This window comes from Oenanthe melanoleuca, chromosome 1 (assembly GCF_029582105.1).
Source record: "Oenanthe melanoleuca isolate GR-GAL-2019-014 chromosome 1, OMel1.0, whole genome shotgun sequence".
NCBI lineage: Eukaryota > Metazoa > Chordata > Aves > Passeriformes > Muscicapidae > Oenanthe > Oenanthe melanoleuca.
The window spans coordinates 53,610,357-53,625,728 of NC_079333.1; the positions used below are offsets into that span (position 1 = coordinate 53,610,357).

General features: G+C 42.8%; 1 long non-coding RNA gene across 3 annotated transcripts; it reads left to right on the top strand.

Annotated features, from left to right (window-relative positions):
- The first annotated feature begins 7,352 nt into the window (after window positions 1-7,352).
- Window positions 7,353-9,930, top strand: LOC130255724 (uncharacterized). 3 transcript variants are annotated; one of them, XR_008840977.1, is made up of 4 exons: window positions 7,353-7,706; window positions 8,260-8,359; window positions 8,773-8,919; window positions 9,757-9,930. It is a non-coding gene; the product is annotated as an uncharacterized LOC130255724 (long non-coding RNA). The 3 variants fall into 3 exon arrangements; XR_008840976.1 differs by lacking the exon at window positions 9,757-9,930 and having other exon boundaries at window positions 8,773-8,971; XR_008840978.1 differs by lacking the exon at window positions 9,757-9,930 and having other exon boundaries at window positions 8,776-8,971.
- The last annotated feature ends 5,442 nt before the right edge of the window (window positions 9,931-15,372 follow it).

A 15,372-nucleotide genomic window follows, 5' to 3' on the forward strand; every position in this document is an offset into this window, starting at 1 on the left:
GGATGCCAGCTTTTGGTCACACTCATGCCTCAGGAGGCAGCACCAGGGAACAGAGTGATGTGTGCCACAGCTGTAAAAAGGGTCTTTGTTCTGCAACAAGGCAGCACTGATGTAGCAGCTCAGTGCCAAAACGGTAGATGCTCCCTTACCCTCCCATATTCCCCTCTCATTCACAGACACAGTTCTGGCCCTTTGCTTAGGCTGGTGATTGCTCCCCCCTTACTCACAAGTTGGTTCAACTCACTAATTACAGAATGCACGCATTGAACCCCAGGCTTCTGCCAGCTGGTGGAGCTGAGCTGGCTTCACACTGGCAGCAGCACCAGTGTAACAGAAGAAGCAGCAGTGCATGACTTAAAGTGGGTTCATCCTGTTGGAAGCATTGATGTATTAGACTGTCTCAACATCTCATAGGACTTAGCCACAAGTACCTGGCAGAGCAAAAACCCTTGAGGGGTCACAGTATGTATCCTGCCTTTAACACCCCATCCTAATACCTCTGGCCTTCTGTCTGGCTTGCAGTAAGAACAGGAGGTGGCATTAATGCCTCGACTTCACAGTGTGCTAACAATTTTTTCTGACCCTCAAGGCAGGAGAACAGAGGCAAGGCAGAGCCACCTTGCAGCCTGCAGGCTGCCAGCTGGATCATGTATAAAACCTCATCGAGGAACTTTGGATAGCCTCCTACAACACAGCTAAAAATGCAAAGTCTAATTCATGCCAAAGACTGGTTGGCCTTGTTTCAGCTCTAAGGCCATGGGGAATCCAGTCCTGCCTAATCAAAGAAGCAGCCTGCAGACTTGCTTGCTTTTCATTTCAAATACAAAGCCAGCAAGATGAGAGAAGAGAGACAAAAAAGCAATTAAGAGTAACAAAGATGAACAAGAGAAGATAGTGCAAATGAACATTGAGGCAAGAGAGATGAGGAGAACAGGCCTGTATAAATTGTGCAGAAGGTTCTACTGGTGCTAGACTGCCTGAAATGACAAAAGGGGGTTTTGTAAGTAGAAAGAATAAGTATGCTTTGAAAACAGATGGTTTGCCAGTTCAGTGATAGTTGCCATGAGGACTATGACATCTAGGTAGCTTGTTCCAGAGGGAAGCACAACAGGTGAAAGCTACTTCTGACACTTTCAGGATTCTGAGAGAAGAAATGTTCTAAGGAAGGTGCCTGGGGATTGAGTGATTGTCTCCACTTCCTGGAGGAAGTGTTGCAGGATCCTGGAAGGTCACAACACTATGCAGTCACACCTCAGGATACCCAGCATGGCCATCTTTCCAGGCTGCTTGGAGCACAGGATGTAGCAATAGATTATGTACTTCCCCCTGGGTGGAGTTAAATTTTGTGGATTTGTAATATCTGTAAATTTTATAGGAAACTAGCCTAGCTCTTGTAGTTCTTACACATCCCAGATTTTATGTGATTCAAAAAGATCCACTGTTTTTTTATTATTTTTATATCTTAAATAACAGTCCCTATCTGACAGGTTTCTATAATGGAGATAATTATATATGTATGAAAAATGAGGTAACTATAGAAGATACACAACCTTTTTTCCAAATGTATCTCAGCAATGTGTAAATGACAGCACTTTTTTCTGATGTTGATTTTCTCTGCAGACTCCATTGTAACATTGAATTTTGGAGATTATAAACAGGCTTTCTCTGTTTCTAAAACCTTGAAGTACAAAAGCAGTGCCAGAAATAGGGGAACCCCAGAAAATGGCTTTGATCAGTAAGTATACAGCATCTGAAAGGAATAGGAGAGGTGAAAGTGTGAACAATTAAATGTACAGGATAGATGATCTTACTCAATCCATACAATCTAGTACACAGTAGAGGTATTTAAACTGTGTGGTTAAAGACTAGGTGGGGAAGTGGTGTGCAGACTCCTGCAGCTCCATCTGGTTTATCTGAACAGAGCTCTTTCAATTAGCTCAGCAAGTCTCTAATCAGCAAAAAAGATCTTGGTTTAACCACTACCCACTTCACCAGTGCAGAAGGAATTAGCTCCATAACCAAGCTAATCTAACCATGTTAGCACATAGTCATATGTCTGTCTTTTCCATGTCAACACACCTGACTTCACAGGTTTCAAGAATCAGATAGTTGTGTCCCAAAAGCCTTCTTAACCTAGCCAAGCACAGGCTTCTGGATGCCAGCCCAGAAACCATTCTGAGAATTTTCTTAAAGTCTGCATTTTGCTGTAATCCCCTAACAACTGTAATAGGAGACATAGCTGCAGATGCAGTGAGACCTTCAAAACTTCCTTTATGTGTTGCAGGAGGACAGCATTAGGAATGAATGCTCGGCATGCTGTCAGAAGTGCAGCAGTTCTTGCAGCAGGAAAACCGGAATCGGGACTCTTACAATCAAAGCTGTTCTGCCAGTGCCACAGATATTTTGTTTTGCCATTTTGCATTAGAAACAATGAGCAATATTTTTGCATTTTCATTAACTAACATTCTTGGTCAAAATCAGTTTACCCAGAAAGCTCAACTGAATAGCTGTTTGATTTTTCCTATTAAATCTTCTAAATCCACTGCAGAATACATCAGTTCTCTGGAAAATAATTGTTCAGGTGGCTCGCAGCATTCTTGCTCCCATCCATTCTCTCAACAGTTCCAGCAGCCCCAGAGTGCATTTGCAAAGTATTTGCCATTTGCTGGCAAGTGGCAATGGCATCAGGCCCTGGAGTTTCTCACAGACATTCAGTTCTTTCTGCTTTATTTTCCCTGTTTTGTTTACTTCAAATGTACTGAAACAAATGGCCATATAAATGTTAATGAATTACAGGCTCATTACTCAGACCTGGGTTTGCCTCCAAGTTTTAACTGATCTCAGCCTTGTGAGCAATGTACTATGAAAATTCTTGAAAAGCCAGTTTAGTTTCAGAGGGTGGTGGTGAGTGGACAATTATTATTTTGTTATGTTCTCAGACCATAACTTTTATTGCAGTAAAAATGGGGGGCAAAGCCTTCAATTAAAATCAAGAGCAAAATATTCTTGCAAGGAGAGCAACAGTTCATCCTGATCCAAGGGTTGAACCTCCAATATTAGGCTAGACACAGTAATGTCAAAATGCTCCATGTCCACCAGCACTTCAGGTGCTGGTGCAAAAAATGTGGCTGTATGAAGCAAATCATCTTGTCTGGTGTACATTACACCTAGAAGCATCCTGTGCCACTCTGAATACAGGGATGTGTGTTCCAACAGTGCTCTGAGCTCACAGAGGCTCTGCTGATTCAAGTTGACTGTGGCCATTGGGGTGAGGAATCAATGGTGCAAGGCACACTTGTAGTCACTCTGCATTTTTGATGACTGAGATTGGCTTGCTTTATTCATACTTAAAGGTTGGTTCAGCTTGGCTCTAGTGCATCTCAATTTTAAAATCTTCTAGATCATAGACTGAAATGTTTTCCATTTCCATTTCTATTTCCATCACAGAACACACACATCACAAATAGAGATACTCTCCACCCCACTCCCAACCTTACTTCATACTTGAGGAGGTGCTTGCAAACATGAACCTTAAAAAGTACAGCCAAAAGGGCAGCCAGGAGCTCTGTGGGACAGGTAAAAAGATTATAATAAATCTTCTCTGTCAGAACTGCATCTTAGTTCTTGCTGACTCTGTTTTAAGGCCCAGATTTGAGCATCTGAACTTTCCCCAAGTAGCACATGACAGAGCCAGTTTGTGCCAGGTTCCAAAATCAGCTCCCAGAGACCTTTCCTGACCACAGACAGGAGCCAGAGCAGGCAGTGTGACCTTTCTGTGGGGTCAGTCTGTGACCATGTATTAAAAAATAATTATTTTCTTTTTTGCCTTTCACTTCTGCAATTACATGAATGTTTCCTTTCATATACACTATTAACATAAGAATTGGTGTTTGACCTAAGTCAAAACAAAGCCATGATATCACTTGCCAGAGCATGGAAAATAAAACATTGCATTGAAAATCACAGCTCTTGTCTTGCAAACGACGTGATTAATAAATATAATTACAGCCAGTTCAATGTTACTACTGTATCACACACTAGGCAAAACCAAAACTCATGTATTCAACAGTCTTTAGCTCTCAGATGTCTACTGAACATTCATATTAAAAGACTAAAGTACTTTCTCCATGAGTTCAATATGCAAGTCCAGATGTGCAGTATATACAGTCTGTAGCTTTCATATTTTTCATGTATTTTTTTAATATAAGCTAACTGTAGTTAATATCGTGTGCATTTTCATATAATTTTTAATCTTTGAGATAGATATATAGATAATAATATATTGTTTAAGTGTTGTGGTGATAATAAAAGTTTGTCTTTCTCCTCTTTGTGCCTTTCTGGTAAATCTATAGCTATTCTTAGTTACAGTTTTTAAACTAGTAGGTCCTTCACATTAATGATATAAAAAAACATATAAAGGACTTCAGAACTCTTAGTATGACTGAAATTGCACTGACTGTGAAAAAAGGCTGTACAATGCCTGATGCTGTTCAAATCTCTGTTTGAAAACCGGGCTTGAACAAGAGGGTGCAATTCTTACATGCTTTGTAATACTCAGTCTTCTTCCTCAAGGCCTTAAAGGGATCTCATCCCATAGACTGCATTTCTGAGCTGTTAGCAATGACTCTTCAGGGTATTTCTGTGTGGTCTTTTACTGCCCACATGTACATGTTATGAATAAAGGGACTGAAACCAAAAATTGGAAATCCAAATTGAATGCTAAGAACAAGACCTGACCACCACAGGAAGCTCCTGCCTCTGCTGGGAAGCAGAAAAGTACTTTGATTCCTAAAAACATGCTTACAGACTTAGCCCTGAACACTCTAGAAGGTGGAGCAGCCCCAGTAGGGCTGGAACATGGGGGTCCCCACTGTCAGTCCAAAACTCAGCCCTTTTTCATGCTTCTCTTTCAAGATTAATATTTTGTAACTTGGGCCAGATGCCACACTCTGAAAACAAACCTCTCTGTAGACCAAGCTTCAACATCAGCACCACTGAAAAATTATTAGCATGGCAAGATCTCAGGTTTTTGCTATCCATCCTGAATATTCAGTTTTGTTTCCATACCTATAGAAAAAATATAATATAATAAAATAATTTGTTATGACTGCATTACACCAGGAGAGAAGCTATGAATGAAGAAATACATTTGGTCAATATAACTACCAACTGTTATAGTTGTGTTTGGGAATGGAAAATATAATCAGAAATCAAGGAAATGATGAAAGGAATTTTGCTGGTCCTTGATTACCAGTGGGCTACAAAAATCAGAAGAGTCGGCCCTTATATTTGCACTTTTCATGTGAAATGCTCAAAAAGAAAAAAAAATCAAATAAAAATCATGCTCTGAGCCTCTGTCTGCCTAGGTCAGACTCCAGGTAGGAAAGACACCCACAAATGATCAGGTTGTTCTTCTGAAAAAGCTGACCCTCAGTGAAGCAACTTGCTTATAAACAGGACTGCATGCAGAAACTGAAATGGTGCCTTTTGCATTCAGCAGCAGCAGACCTGTTCAATAAACTAATGGAGAAATTGCTATTTTTCTCTCTGTGTTTCTTGTGTAAAGCATGTGACTGAGGGCTTTGGACGAAAGCCAAGTCTTTAAATAGTACTGGCCAGTGGAAAGGAAACTCAGATTAACAGAAAGAAATAAAAACTATCCCCATTTTCATGGCATTGCTCTTATGTGCCTGGCTGGAGCTCACCCCTTTGTCTTGCCCCAGAGGATTCTGAAGCAGAAGCCAATTTCTATCCTGCTATGGGGCCAGCATAGCTCTGGGCACCACAAGCACATCACACCCTGCACATTCTCACTCTGCCTGCTACATCCACTCTCCCCAAAAGCAGCTTCTCTCTAGAATGTTCAGCACAAACCCATCTGTGAATAGTGAGAAAATGCACCACAAAGATGATCAGAATAATTTTCATATATTTGATGTTCAGCATAGTGCATCTGTTGCACGGTTTCCATATTCATGCTGTTCTCAGAGAAGAATTGTTTGCTTTGTGCTCTTAGAGCTACGCCCCCACACCTCCCTCATTTCTCTGCATTCACTTGCTCCCATATGTATTAATTTTTTCAGCAGGGTTTCTTCCTGGTTTCCTGTCCCCATAGAGTAGTAATGATTTGTTCCATGAAGCCTTGCAGTAGGTGGATAAACATGACTGGCCTCATTTCATGCACGGAGAATCTGAGACAGGAGGATTATGCACAGGCTGCCATCCCAGAGAGGAGGGGCTGTAAGCACCAGTTTTGACACACAGGAATTTCACTGTTGCCTCACAGGTGTGTACTATGCTCCCACCCACCCTCTTGACCTTCTCAAAACTGAAGGATAGCATGGCCTTTTAGGAAAAACAAGCCCAAATCTAACAGGCATTATGTGCACCATGGACACAGTGGTTGTTATTTAAAGCACTGTGCTCAACTTTGGATGTGCATAAATGTGTTTTCTACATCCCAATGCACTTCGCTCGTACACATGTACATGTTTGTGAGTTGAGGTACTCACGTGTGGCAGAATGTCACAGACAGGAAATTTGCTGTGATTTAATGCCTTATGAGCCATAGCTGGAGGACCACAGGTCTAGGCCACACTGCAGAACAACTTAAAAGTGAGACACACAGAGGGGGCCTGGGCTGTACAAAAGAGTGCAGAGGGTGGTGGATGTGATTTCTTGGCACTGCTGAAACAAGGCAGCCTGACCTCACAGCACCTCTGTAATCCTTCGCTTACTCAGGGATATCCAACACTGCCTTGGCTGGGCATTTGAGCACAGTCATTAAACAGTAAGGAAGCGGATGGCAGCTAAACCACCTGTCACATGTGAGGAAGGTTTTGCTTGCTCTTTCAAATGTCAAAACCAGGTCAGAAATGTAAGACAGCAGAATCAGACAAGGAGAAATCCTCAGGGCAGCAGCTAATGTAATTGGCATAGCTGGGAGCTGGTGAGGCAGAATGGGCAGCAGTCCTCCCTCACCCAGCATGGCCCCACAGTTCAGCAAGGGTTATCTCAGGGCAGAGAAACAGACAGAGATGATTTCCTAGCCTCCTTATGACTTTCTTTCCCCCTCAGTGTTTCTAGAAATGTTCTTCCCTAAGGCTGCATATGATTAACAAGTTAATAAAGGGCATTTAAGGATACAAAGATATCTTCCAAACTCCTTCCTGAAAAACATACAGATCTATGCAGAGGAAGGCAATGTCTCAGTGTTAAATTTCCTGACCTCCAGCAGTCCTTGACTGTAGGGCTTCCTCCCAAGCCAGAAGTACTTGGTAGCCCTTTCTGCAATTTTTAAAAATTTCTTTTGCAATGATCCAAAATTTTGGCATCCACAGTATCCTCGAGCAATAAGTTTCACAGGGTAACTGTACACAGGGTATTAAAAGGAGCCTCCTTTGAACCCTTCTGAACTTGTCATCTCACCATTTTCTTGATATTCCGATACTTCCTGTCTGTTGATAGATGGTGAATAGTTGGTGTCTTTTAATTTTCTAAGCTCTGCTGCTGTTTTCAAAGATTACCATCACACCCATCACGCCAGATATCTCTTTATAAAGTTGGTGTGTCCTATTCCAGATTAATATTTTGCTCCTTGCCTCTCTTCTTGGTACTAGTCCCACTTTTGTTGTACCTTTTATATATTGGGAAGCCAGGCCTGCACATGGCACTTAACATTTGGGCATACAACAATTATATACAAGGTATGTGTTTGTGTGTGTGTGTATTTACTCTATGTACATGTATACAGATACATGGCACGGATGTTCCTGGTTTCATTCTCTATTTCCTTCTTAAAGTTTCCTTAACAGTTTAGTCTTGTGATCAGCACTGAGAGATGCTCTTATGTTTTCATGGAAATATCTATTATCACTTCAGGCAACTCTGCCCTGAATTATATTCGTTAGCTAAACATTATCTTTTTTATGTAAAGCTCCTGAAGAAATACATGAGATGAGCTGGTTCTTCCATTTTTTCCATTTTTCTCTCTACCTACAGTATCATTGTAGGCTGTGGAGAGAGACTTCCACATGCTCACTGACCTGGGTGAAGGAACCAAACAGTGAGGAACACTCTGGTTCGTTGTGTGTGGAAGTACTCACAAATAATATAGTTGGGTTTTTTAAATAAATACAGACATTGTGTAGCCAAGTGTCTGTGTAAAATGGTGCACACTGGGCTCCATAAGGATCTGAGCATCAGAAAGACCTCAAAATTCACATTAATACAGATTATGATCTATCCTATATTTGCAAGACTCACAGGGGAATGGAAGGGCCCAGCCCCCTTTTCAAGTAAGCATTTGTTCTGCAGAGGATGATGGAAATCTCCAGCACCAGGAAATCTGAAAAACAAGGTAAGCAAACATCTCCCCAGAGAAGTGCATGTCTAACTAATCCCCCTGATGAAAGAAGACTGACTGACTGAACTCTCAAGGTCCTTTTCTATCCTTATCTTGAAGTGCCTCAGATTATCAGACATCTCACAGATAGATAAACACATCAGTCCCTATTTCCCCAGAGCATGTTTGTGGATAGAACCTGCAAACACCTTCTTCTCTCATCCTTCTCTTAAAATTCCCCATTTTTGAATAGAGTGCAGCCATACCTTTCTGAAACCATAGAAGCTGGGAGATACCTCCTAAGTGTCCAACACACCCTTTGTCACCCAGGCACCTTCTTGATTTTTGCAGAAGGGAGGAATGTAGTGGACACACCATTATTGTCATAAAATAATAAATGTCTTTCTTGAGATCTTTGAAAATGACAGCAGCTTTGTATTTCCAGCTGACATGTGTTATGACCTCAAGTTACTGGATTGCCATTTGAGAAGCTGTTTTCCAAAATGGAATGTTTTAGTCCTGCTGCCTGCTGTCCACTACAGTAATTTGAAGTGATGCTTTGAGAGACCAAAAAGGTAATCTACCCATTTCCTTATAATGTGTATTAAATCCTGCCATTTTCCTGGAGCATCTGCAGCAAAGTTTGCTTTCTAAATATAACTGTGTTACGTGCTGGTAGTGTCAGAATTCTAGGGATAACACCATTAACATGCTGAGTGCTCTGATATTATTTCCCTAACGACAAGACTGAGAGCTCACACTGTGTAACAATGACCTAAAAAGCACACAGGGAGGGATTAAAATGGCAGAACCCAATTTCAGGCCTCATAAGATTTCCAAAGCAAATGCCATTTTGAAAAATGGCGACTGAGTGAGTTTAGCACGGCAGGATTAGCCCCTGCAATGGTTAAGGACTCAGCAGATCCCGGCTCACGATGAGTAGATGCTAATTATCTGGAGTGAATAGTATCTGTGGGCAGCATCCAGCTGGTCAGGAGCCCAGAGCGGCTGCATCAGTTACAGGCCCAAGATCGAATTTTACTTGCGCTGGTCCTGGGGCATTTCAGGTGACACGGGAACGGTACCAACAGCAGTGGAAAAACTTCTGGCCTCCCACCAAGGTGAGCAGAGCCCTGCTTGCCATCCACCAGCTCCCGTCCCGCCACCTAGTGGGGTGTTTCCACATGGCACAGGCATTCAGAAAGCCCTCAGTCTGGCACGAAAATAGAGAGCTCGTGGGAGGACGTCGTCTGTGAGTCTTCTCAACAGGAGTCACTAAGTTAACTGAAGATGTCTTCAGGGTGAAGAACTGGGCAGAGACGTTTACCTTAGAAGCATTGAAGTTCTTTGAAGTGGTGCCTGTGGATAGAATTTGTAGCCTTGCTTTTTTTTGCCTTTTACTCACGTTGCAGTAAAACCAGCTCCATGGATGGAGCCTTGAGCTGCCCTGCTGGGACCCTCTTCCCCAGTGCTCAGCAGCTGTTGGTGCTCAGGCCCCATTCCTCACTCCCCACCTGTGCTGTGCTGCAGCAATGCTGTGTCCGGCCCCATGCCTGGCTCATCCCAGCCCTGGCATGGCTTTAGACATTGATCCCACACTGCTGGCCCAGCTGAGGCACCCTGGAGCTGAGCCCTTGCTGGGGAGGACACTTCTCCTGCCTGCAGTTCCAGCTTGTGAGCTATCTCTGCTGGGCAGGTTAAATATTCTTTACAAAACAATTGGACTGGCCAGGCATGTGCTGATTTTTTTTTTTTTTTTTTTTTTTTGGTGGAGGGGTTGGAATGACCCTGTAAAACCTCCACTCTGCTGGAGAGAGACATCCAGGTTTACTGCCCATAGACCAAGAGTCCCAGCCAACACAAGAAATTAGGTCCCTGCTCACCTTTGCTTTAGGTTTGGCATGGAAGAAGCCCTTTCTGCAGCATACCTCTAATCTGAGTCAAGATTGTACCACATTGTATTTAAATAGGACTAAAATAGGGACTCACTAGGATTACACCTCTGGGCACTGCAGAACCTGAATGCTTCTCCTTCTGTGTACATGTGATTTCCATGTAGACCCATCTTGCCATGCAGGGCAACATTTCTCTCTCATAATGTCCCTTTTCCAAACCCTCTTGTTCATTCTGAAGAGGGATTTGAGGATATTATTTTTATCCTAGTTGTGTAACCACTCTAAACAGGTATAAATGACAGCAAGTAGCTCATATAAGAATCACTTGGTGATGAATAGGGTTAAAAAGGACCTAGAGACAATCTGTCCCTTTGCTGTGGGGCAGAACCAGCCATTATCTGTGTCAATAATAACAGATCTAACATGCTTTCTGATCTCCCACGAGCAGGTTCCTAGATTATTCTCAAAAACCTGCCAGGAGAGAGAACTAGATAGACACCTATTCTTTGCTTCTCTATTGGCTGTACTGGAAAGCATTTCCAATGGCTAATCTAAATCTTCCTCGCAGCAAAGCAAACTAACTCATATTCCTTCTACTCATTCCCTCTGCTCTTGTGAACCTTTGCTGATCAGTCCATACCTTTTTCAAAGTGTGCTGCTAAAGCTGGAGTCAGTGCTCCAGAGCTCAGCCCCTCATATCTACAATAGCACAAGTTTCTTACACATAACATCACCACTTATCTACTCCAATTTGGTGTGGGCTTTTCTCAGAACAGGTGAAACAGATATTAGGATTTTTTTTTTCCACTGAAAGACTGGTCAAGCATCAGAACAGGCTGACCAGAAATGTAGTTGAGTCAACATCCCTGCAAGTATTTAAAAGACAAGTGGATGTGGCATTCAAGTACATGGTTTAGTCTTGGACTTGGCAGTGCTGGGTTAATGATTTGACTCAATGATCTCAGACGCCTTTTCCAAATTAAATGTTTCCATGACTCCATGATTCTGGTTCAGCTTTGGATCCACAGTATCCCAGATCTTTTCTGTAGAACTTCTGTCCAGTTCTCTGTCCTGTGTCTGTGGCTGACCATTTCTGCTCTGCACTCATGAGCATGGCATCAGAGCACCCATATGGAGCACATCATTATCTCAGCATTCTCTGGCATTTGCCAGCAGCAGAAGCCTACAACAAACCAGAGGACTAGAAACAGGATAAGGCAGCACTTCTCCTATGCACTCTTTCCGTTTCTAGTAATATGTGGCTCAGAGCTTGTTTGAATGTTGTGCTGCATCTTTATGTTCAAAAGCCTTTGGTAGGTTTTCCTCTTAGCAAATGTTTGACTGCTCATTGACCTGCTGGCCTTGTCCAAATGCCTTCTAACAATTCAGGCCGCTTGTCCAATGTGTCAAGACCACTTCTTAATTCCAATCTTAATATTCAATACACCTGTGGTCCTTCCCAATGTATTGTTACTGCCACTTTAATGAATGCACCCTCTATTCCATCATTCAGCACATCAGTAGGACACACTGGCAGCAGGCCCAAGGATCAGGTGCAGGCCTTTCTACCACAGCCCTTTCAGTCACATGGATGTTTACAAGGTTAGTAAGTATAAAATTGCAGGTGGGCAGCACCTTGCTTCATAGTTCTTAACTTGGAAATTGCAGTCTGTTTTTCCTAAAAACACAGCAGTTGTAGTGCCAGCTGACAGCCTCACACCCCCAGGGCAGGGTTTGGATGAGCTGGCCTCACAGATAAAAGGAACTGCTGTCAGTGTCAGTGCTGTCACCTGTCAGTGACCTCTGTGTCTGTTCCCAGAAGTGCAGCAGCCAGTGAGAGAAACGGAGCTGTCAGGGTCCTGAATGCAGCGAGAGGAACTGTAAATACCGAAAATGCCACGGTGATAGCATTTTCAAATGCCACCTGCATTTGTTCTGAGTGCAAGTGGGATTGCAGCTCAACCGAAGACCTTCCTTGTACTCTAAAAGGTGCTGCCTTTGTCTGGGATATCTTCATCTATCCAGTCCAGTCTAACATGGGTCTATCATTTGTGAAATGATCTGAGCTGATAAGCTACACTAATGATCAAAGCTCAACTCTTTCAAACACTAATCTTGGGATCTGGAATTCTGGCTTAGTACACTGCCAATGTAAATCTAAATTATGAATTTTGGCTTGAGATCCAAAACAGTCGAAGGATTGCCAAACACTGGTAGACTGACTATATTCATAACATAAATTTACCTGAAAGAATCAAACGGATTGTATGGCTTTGTAAGATCAGTTCCCAATTAATAAGAAGGGGTAACAAATAGTGATCAAATCTTTATTGCCTGGAAATGCCCCGGGGAAAGAACTTGGAGGAAACCAGTTAAAAGCTACAGTTTCCATCTGTGTGTGTTGAAAGAGCAGCTACAAAGTCACAGCTCTTTGTTTCAGTCCTAAATTCCAGACAGATTTGTGAGGACATGAGCTGATCACGTGCATCCTCACTCCCAAAGCCTTTGCGCTGGGAGATGCACTGGGGAAGGGGCACTGGGCACAGACTGTCCTGCCAGCCTCTCTGCAGTGCCAGGGCTTGCTCAGTCCTTTAATCTTCATTTTCCCAATTTCTTTCTACCAGCATATATATATATATACATATATATACACACACTTAGGATCCTCTTCCCCACACCCAGCAAATGATGTAAAACACCACCACTATTATGTGACTTTCACAGCCTTTTACAAAGGTTAGAAGCACACACTGGTGCCATCTCTTGTGTCATAGCCCAGTATCACCTCCCTCCCTCCAGCCTCACCTCTGCTTTATTTCCACTGATTGCACCCTGCAGGATACTTAGCTGAAGGCAGAATCTCCTCCCTTTTCTTACAGCTCAATGGGAGTTGCCACAATGGGCTGCAAATGTACTGTTTATTTAGGGAAAGAATGATGTGGTATCAGCTGTCATCTGGCACTTTAATCCAAGACACAATTAGTTGAGCACAGCCATACCCAGATGCTAATACTTGATGGAAGTAATACCACAGTAATCGACAACTCTCTGAGGTGTGGCTTTCCATGAGGAAGGCTTCTTGTGAGACTCTGCAGACACCTGCCTAGAAAATCCTCCTCAGATACTACTAGAAGACTCATCTATAAACCCCCAGGATTTCCATCAGTCCTTCGGGATTTACACAATACCAAAGGTGAGGTGCACTATCAGGAAAACCTGTCAAATAATTTTGGTTGTCAATCGGCAACTAAAAAGGCGTAGAGAGGGAGGGAGGGACCACATTTTCAACCTATCACTCTGAAATGTGAATCCAACTCTGGCTGCATGTGAGAAGTGCTTGAAGAGGCTACTTGGACAGAAAGCAGGTGAGGTTTTCTCAAATGTTACTGATTTCTGAAAAAAAGGGGAAAAAGCATTTTCAAATCTATTTCACAAAGTATCAGCATATGACATAATTCTCTGTTTATATGGGATCACAGGAAAATGTCAGCACTTCGTGAAGCCTATGCCAATTAAAACACTGCTAACTTCAGCTCGATACTGATTTAACTTAACTCCACATCAAACTGGTGTTCACACGGGAGCCTTGACCCATTTAACAGATGCATTTTTTAATCCCAGATTTTACACCTGCAATTCTTAATACACACCTACAGGCAAGGCAAAGCAACCTGAAGGTCCATCTACCTTCTCACTGTGCTAAAGGCTTTCTACCCTGACTTCATCAAATTGAGTCCACTGATGAATTTGTAAGAGGTTTCCGGACTACTGCAGAAATAACAATTTTTCTAGAACAGTCTCTCAAAAGTAAAACCAAACTGAAGCACACCTACTAACTGGATGTTTTTAGCTGCATATTACACTACATAGAAGGAGCCAAATGTTCCCCTGTCACTCAACACACTGCTAAAGATGTAAGTTGCTCTTTTTCTACTGTGGTTTGTAAAAAGAGGGGCTATCTTTTATTAGGCCAGCTGCCACAGAGGGGAAAAAAATGGGATAAGCTTTTGGGCAGAAGCCCCTTCTTCAGGCTTGAAATAGCAGCAGTAGTCTTGAAGGTGAAAACTAGCAGAGAATGACTTATAAATTTAATTAGATTATGTAAGCAGCTAGACCATCTGAAACAAAAAAAAGGGCAATGATATTTGGAGCAAAGGAAGCAAGAGCAGGGAAAGAAGAGATTAAAAGGGAGCTCCACTGGCACACACAAAGAAAGCAATGAGCTTTCTGCCTAAGGAAGGTGAGGGACAGGGAATTGTGTCCTGTGCCCTGATGTCTCTGCCAAACCCAGGATCATTAGCAGCATTAAGCATTTCAGGTCCCATGATGTCTTTTGAAGGTGTTTTATCAATGTCTCTTAAGAATCAGAGTTCAAGTGAGGTCTAGATTTGTTTCAGCTGTGACAGGATGCTGCAGAAAAGAATGTCCAAAGGGGGAAAAAAGAGGGCTAGGCATAACTGTCCTTCTGTCCTTCATCTCAGCCCTGACTACTGGGCTAAATCTCACTTATCCTTAGAAAAATAAGAGAAATATATCTGCCTACACCAAGTGCATAAGCAGTGTCTCTGAACATACCCAACTCAATTTCCCTGAGGAATTAATAACATCTTCTTAATTATTTCCCTGTTTTGCAAACGTCATTCACTTGGAGGAGGTGCAGCACCCAGCAGAGCCAATGTATGTCCAGGTACAGGGACAATGATTTTCTGTGTCCCTGTGTCACAGCCCTTGCAAGGTCCAGAGCCCCTCAGCAGTGTGTGGGGACCACGGCGAGGAGGCAGCAGCTGGAAGTGGCCAGGACAGCTCACACAGACACACACCTGTCCGGCTGCCCATGGAGGGGACACTGGCTGTGCTGGGACGTAGGCAGCAGTGCTCCCCGGGGTGCTTGGGAAAAGCTGGGAGCACTTCTCCTTGGAAAGAAAGTCAGTGTGTGGATTTATGAGAGTGCCTGTGTTAAATGGGAGGCTAGTTTGGAAAATGTGGGTGCAAGGATGCTTCCTAATACAACACAAGGAAAAGAGAGTGGGTATACATAATTGCCTCCCTGAAAAAAGACTGAGGAAAAAGAAAGGATGCATCGATGTGCCCAAAAACTGTACCATTTTGCACCAACTGGCAAAAAGAAAGTGA